The following is a 6,000-nucleotide window of genomic DNA, read 5'->3' as shown; positions in this document are numbered from 1 at the left end:
TACAATAATTTATTTTAAAAACAACTAGTTAAAAAGGAACATTTGCTGAAGAAGGATCATTATACAAGTCCATTAAAAAAAAGTCTTAACTGGCCCACAACAGGGGGAAGAGGAAGGGGCGCGGTCCGCTGCTGCTCACACGTCCAGCCGGGTCCAAACAATCCTCCAGTCCACACGGACCTCAGTGAGCGCTAGCCAACGGCTCCGTTCAGGGGAACACGGTCCTTACTGCTTCTGTACGTCAGCTGATCTCCGGTTCTCAGCCAGCAGTTCCACTTCCTTAGCCGACCGCCCGCCTCCTCTGCGCGACCAGATTAGCAGTCCTCAGGGCCGGTCCCTCCTGTAGCCAACGCCTGAAGCCAGTCCGAGCCGTCTGCCGCTCTTCCGCCGTCACAGTCCAATGGCCTTTTACTCCTCCTGATCTGTAAACAACTTGATGAAGATGCGGATCAGCTGTGTTGCTGCCGTGGGGCGCATGCGGCACGTGACCAACAACCAATCAAAACATGCAAAAACAAACATTTAATCCAAAATAAACTAAGAAAATAACTTCAAATATACAATCCAAAACATATCAAATCTAACTCAAAGGAAAACAAGGTCACCTTGCCACACCCCCCACACTTTAATGAGGCCCGTCCCGGCCGATGTTAGTCTCTATAACGAGAAGGACATTGTCCTCTCGTAGCGCGTGTTGAACGGCGCAATCCTTGTTCCGGTTCTTCATTAACCACAGGGTATAGAGCATTAACGGCAGTTCAAGTGTCTCAACAGAAGGTTGTTTCTCAACACATCAATGGAGGAGCAATACAAATCTTCAAAGCATTTCTATGCAAAGTTCGCTCCTTCCCACCTTTCTCTGGCCTAACCCGATAAACCAGCCCTGTATCTCCAACAACCCCCACAACCACATATGGCTCTGGATCCACCAACTAGTTTCCCTTGTCCTTGTCGGTTCCTATCACGGACCCACACGCGTTCCCCCGGGAGAAGCGCACTGGCCTTGGCTTTTTTGTCATAACGCCGTTTTTCGTTATTTGCAGCACTACTCATCCTATTCCGAGCTACCTCATAAGCATAAGATAACTTCTGGTGGTGTTCTAAGACCCATCCTTGCAAATCTCTACGGGGTTGTGTGTCTAACACCCCCAAACTCAAGTCGACCGGGAGCCTCAGATGACGCCCAAACATAAGGTAAGATGGCGTAAACCCTGTAGCGCTATGGATAACATTGTTATAAGCATGTAATAACTCTGGCAAATGCTCTGGCCACCTACTCTGTTTTTCAACCTCAAGTGTGCGAAGCATATTTAATAACGTCTGGTTCATCCTTTCTACTCTCCCATTACCTGCTGGATGATAGGGGGTAGTGCGACTTTTAGAAATGCCATACAAACTGCATAGCTCTTTCATAAGTTCCGATTCAAAATTTGGTCCCTGATCCGAATGGAAACGCACTGGGCAACCAAATTGTTGGATAACATGAGACCAAATTGCACGAACAGTAGTTTGCGCAGTTTGATCCCGTGTAGGAACAGCCCATGAATAACGAGTGAACATATCAGTCATTACTAGAATACTTTGATAAGTGTCGCTCGGCCGACGCAAGGAAAGGAAATCAAGAGCTACTACCTCTAACGGGTAGGACACTTCTATGGGCTTAAGAGGTGCTCGAGGTTCTACACGGTCTTTTTGTAAACTACAGACAACACACCCATTCTGGAAACACTGTACCCCCTTTTCCATGCTTGGCCAAAAGAAATGGCGCCTTAGGTGAGCGAGGGTCTTCTCCACTCCTGCGGGGGCTGTAGCTTCATGACATTTCTCCCAGACCTCCTGACGCTTAAGATCTGGGCACACAATCTGAAAACGGGGCTCACATACATATGAGTCAAACACACGTCTACAGAGAATCCTTTTGTGTATACAGAGTCTTTTCCAGTGTTTTAACAACTTTTTTGCTGGTTCACTTAGAGTTGCCTGCTCAGTCGTATTTGGGGTTCTCCCTTCTTCCACATACACTCGTACCTGATGTATGTCTGGGTCTGCCGATTGTAGAGCCTGCCAATCTTCACCCCACTTCAGTAAAGCCACGTCTTCTGTATCCGCCTCTGTTAAAGCCGCCACAGCACAGCCACTGTTGATGGAAGTTTTGGGGAATCTAGACAATGCATCTGCGTTAACATTCTCTTTTTCCGCTAGGTACTTTACCTCAAAATCAAATGAGGCCAGCTGAGCAACCCATCTTTGTTCCACTGCCCCTAGTTTGGCAGTTTGAAGGTGGGCAACTGGGTTATTGTCCGTAATACTGTGAACTTGGCACCAGTCAAATAGTCCTTAAATTTTTCAGTAATTGCCCATTTCAGTGCCAAAGCTCCAATTTAAATGAGCTATAGTTTGCATCATTTCTCTCGGTAGGGTGTAAACTACGACTAGCATAAGCGATTACTCGCTCTTCTCCTTCTTGATTTTGTGCCAGTACTGCACCCAATCCTAATTGCTGGCATCAGTGTACAACCTAAAGGGCTGGGTGTAGTCTGCATAGGCCAATATTGGTGCTTGAGTTAACGCCTCCTTCAGTTTGTCAAATGCAATTTGACATTCTAATGTCCAATCAATTAATTTTGCACCATGCTTCTTGTCAGTAGGGATGCCTGTTAACAGAGAATTAAGTGGGTATGCGATCTTAGAGAACCCCTGGATGAAACGTCTATAGTAGCCTGCCAGGCCCAAAAACGCCCGTACTTCCTTAACAGTCTTTGGGGCATTCCACTCTGTAACTGCAGTCACCTTCTCTGGATCAGGCATAACTCCCCTCTGATTGACCACATGACCCAGGAATCTCACCTCTTTCTGAAGCAGGTTACACTTGTCAGGTCTCAACTTCAGGCCATGCTTCCACAAACACATGAAGACTTCTTCCAAGTGCTGTAGGTGGGTATCAAAATCAGGTGAATATACAATTATATCATCCAAGTATACAAGCAGAGACTCAGCGATCTGACCACTTAAGCATTGTTGCATCAATCTCTGAAATGTTGCAGGTGCATTGCAGAGGCCGAATGGCATGCGCTGAAATTCAAAAAGGCCCAAAGGTGTATTAAAGGCAGTCTTTTCTCTATCCTTAGGATCAACCTCGACTTGCCAATATCCACTGGCCAAATCTAAGGTGGAAAACCACTCTGCCTTGGAGAGGGAGGTCAGAGTCTCTTCAATCCTAGGGAGAGGGAAGGCATCTTTATGAGTAACAGTTCAGTTTTCTGTAATCGACACAGAACCTCCAGCTCCCATCTTTTTTCTTGACCATGACAATAGGTGCGGCCCAGGGGCTGGAACTTTCAGTTATCACACCTTTGTCCAACATGTCCGCTAATAATGACCTCATTTCTTTATACATGAGTGGTGGCAGTGGTCTGAATCTCTCCCTTGTGGGGCATGCATCTCCCGTCGGAATGGTGTGCTTGACGGCATCCGTCCGACCGAAGTCCTCATCATGTTTAGAAAACACTTTCTCCCATTTTTGTAATAAGGTGGCCAACTTACTGGCCTCAGCAGGCGTTAAAAACTGGTTGTTCCACCAGTCTCTGTAGGCTGAAGCTTCGGCTCTCCTCCAAGGAATCCACAGCTTCCACCAGTCCAACCTGCACCACACCGCCGTCATCAACAGTGAGGCCGACATCACGACCTCATGGACATCCACGTCATCAACCTGATAGAGGCGGCCAATTTTCCGGTAGCGCCCTAAGTAACTGGAAAGTTATTCAAATTTTTCAGCCGAACAGGGAGCCTACCATTTCTGACGACAGCGAGGTGCGGGCCACTGAAACAGTGTCGGGCTCCTCCAAGGCTTCCACCAGGCCACAATAGTCTCTCCCAGCTGGTCCTGCTCGAGCTCGTCCCCAGATCACCACCTCGCTTCTTGCCGGGATCTTAAACCCCTCGTCGCTGAGCTGGCCAGACATATCCTTTGAAGTCGTCCTCTGTGGCAACAGTTATCCTCCGGCAAAGAGAAAAAGCCTCCGCCATGCCCGTTGGAACCTCGGGCTCTGGCAGCAAAAAGACAAAGGCTTCCCCGGGTTGCAGAAGACTACATCCCAACAGGGTCTAATTACATTCATGCCAATAACAAAGGGGTTAGTAGAACATTCATCAGTCACTACAAAAACACCCTTCTGGTAATATCAACACACCTCAATCTTAAAGTCCATTAGGGCGTACCCTATACAGGGATCTTAAGGCCATTTGCCGCCTTAAGCTGGATGTAGGTAGGTGCATTACTAACATCACAGTCAGGGAAATGTTCGAGGAACAGGCCTGCTGCATAATGTCACTTGTGAGCCAGTATCCAAAAGTCCCTCCACCTGACTCCTCCCACAAACACCTCCACATAGGGGCAGTTCCCCACTAAATCGGTCGTGGCCTTTTGGTCTCGCTGACCTGACCCCACTGTATAGGCCGCTACAGTAGGTGTGCTAGTTTAAAGCTGGCTGATTTACAGAGGATTCTCTGCAAAATCTGGCTATATGTCCAGATTTTTTGCACACCCTACAAATAGGCCTACCATCCTCATCCCATTGGTAACTGGTGTCACAGTCCGGGTGCCATTTCCCTCGGCGACGTGGGGGAACAATCCTGGGGTACGCTGATGTTGGCATGGGGGACCCTTTGTCCTCTGGTCCTTGATCAGTTCACAGGCCAGGTCCTTCATCTGGGCCTTTACTTCCTCCATAAGTTCCTTTTTCAGCTCCTTTTCCACACATCACTCTGTTGAGATCGAACAGTGTTTAGGGTCCCTTACCGCGGCACATGTCGCTTCAGGCCATCTTGGACTTTGTTCCTCTTCTAATAGAAGAGCCTCTTGTTGAACAGCGCTGAAGGTCGCATCAGGGTCTAGGCGCACAACTCGCTTTAGCAGCTGAAGCATGGCGCCATCCCCAGGCCAAGCAGGAATTGGGTCCCTAAGGTGAATATCAGTGGGTGCTTCAGTTGCATTGTGTTCTGTAGTTTACGGTACAGCTCTCTCAACCGGAGTCCGTATGCCTGAACGGACTCACCTGGTTTCTGCACACAACCAAAAATTGTGACCGTAAAGCAGACACAGGAACCTTCTTTGTATACAAGTCATCCAAAACTGAAAATATTTTTGTCACCCTATCACGTCATCATCACAGAGCACATTAATTTGGCGTCTGGGCAACCCAGACAAGGCACCAATCAAAATTTTTACCTTATGCGATTCAGGCAAATCATTTGCATCTAAAAGACCTTGTATTTGCTCCTTCCATTCGTTATATTTAACATCATCATTTTGCCTACAAATTTAGGAATCCATGGGGCACAGGATAAATGGGCATCATCAATCTTTTCCCTTTTTATTAAAAAAAATGTCTAATAAAACACTGTTCACAATCCCGCAGGCCCTGCCACAGCGCCAAGTTGTGAAGGCCGAGAGCTCAATTTTCTGTATACAAAATAACTGCAGGATTGTGGACAGAGGCGCAACAAACTGATAAAAGGGATACAATAATTTATTTTAAAAACAACTAGTTAAAAAGGAAACATTTGCTGAAGAAGGATCATTATACAAGTCCTTAAAAAAAGTCTAACTGGCCCACAACAGGGGAAGAGGAAGGGGCGCGGTCCGCTGCTGCTCACACGTCCAGCCGGGTCCAAACAATCCTCCAGTCCACACGGACCTAGTGAGCGCTAGCCAACGGCTCCGTTCAGGGGAAACGGTCCTTCTGCTTCTGTACGTCCAGCCTGATCTCCGGTTCTCAGCCCAGCAGTTCCACTTCCTTAGCCGACCGCCCGCTCCTCTGCCGCGACCAGATTAGCAGTCCTCAGGGCCGGTCCCTCCTGTACCACGCCTGAAGCCAGTCCGAGCCGTCTGCCGCTCCTTCACGCCGTCACAGTCCAATGGCCTTTTTACTCCTCCTGATCTGTAAACAACTTGATGAAGATGCGGATCAGCTGTGTTGCTGCCGTGGGGCGCATGCGGCA

The sequence above is a fragment of the Poeciliopsis prolifica genome, unplaced genomic scaffold (genome assembly GCF_027474105.1).
Source record: "Poeciliopsis prolifica strain line A6 unplaced genomic scaffold, Auburn_PproV2 SCAFFOLD051, whole genome shotgun sequence".
NCBI lineage: Eukaryota > Metazoa > Chordata > Actinopteri > Cyprinodontiformes > Poeciliidae > Poeciliopsis > Poeciliopsis prolifica.
Note: the sequence above shows the minus strand (reverse complement) of the source record.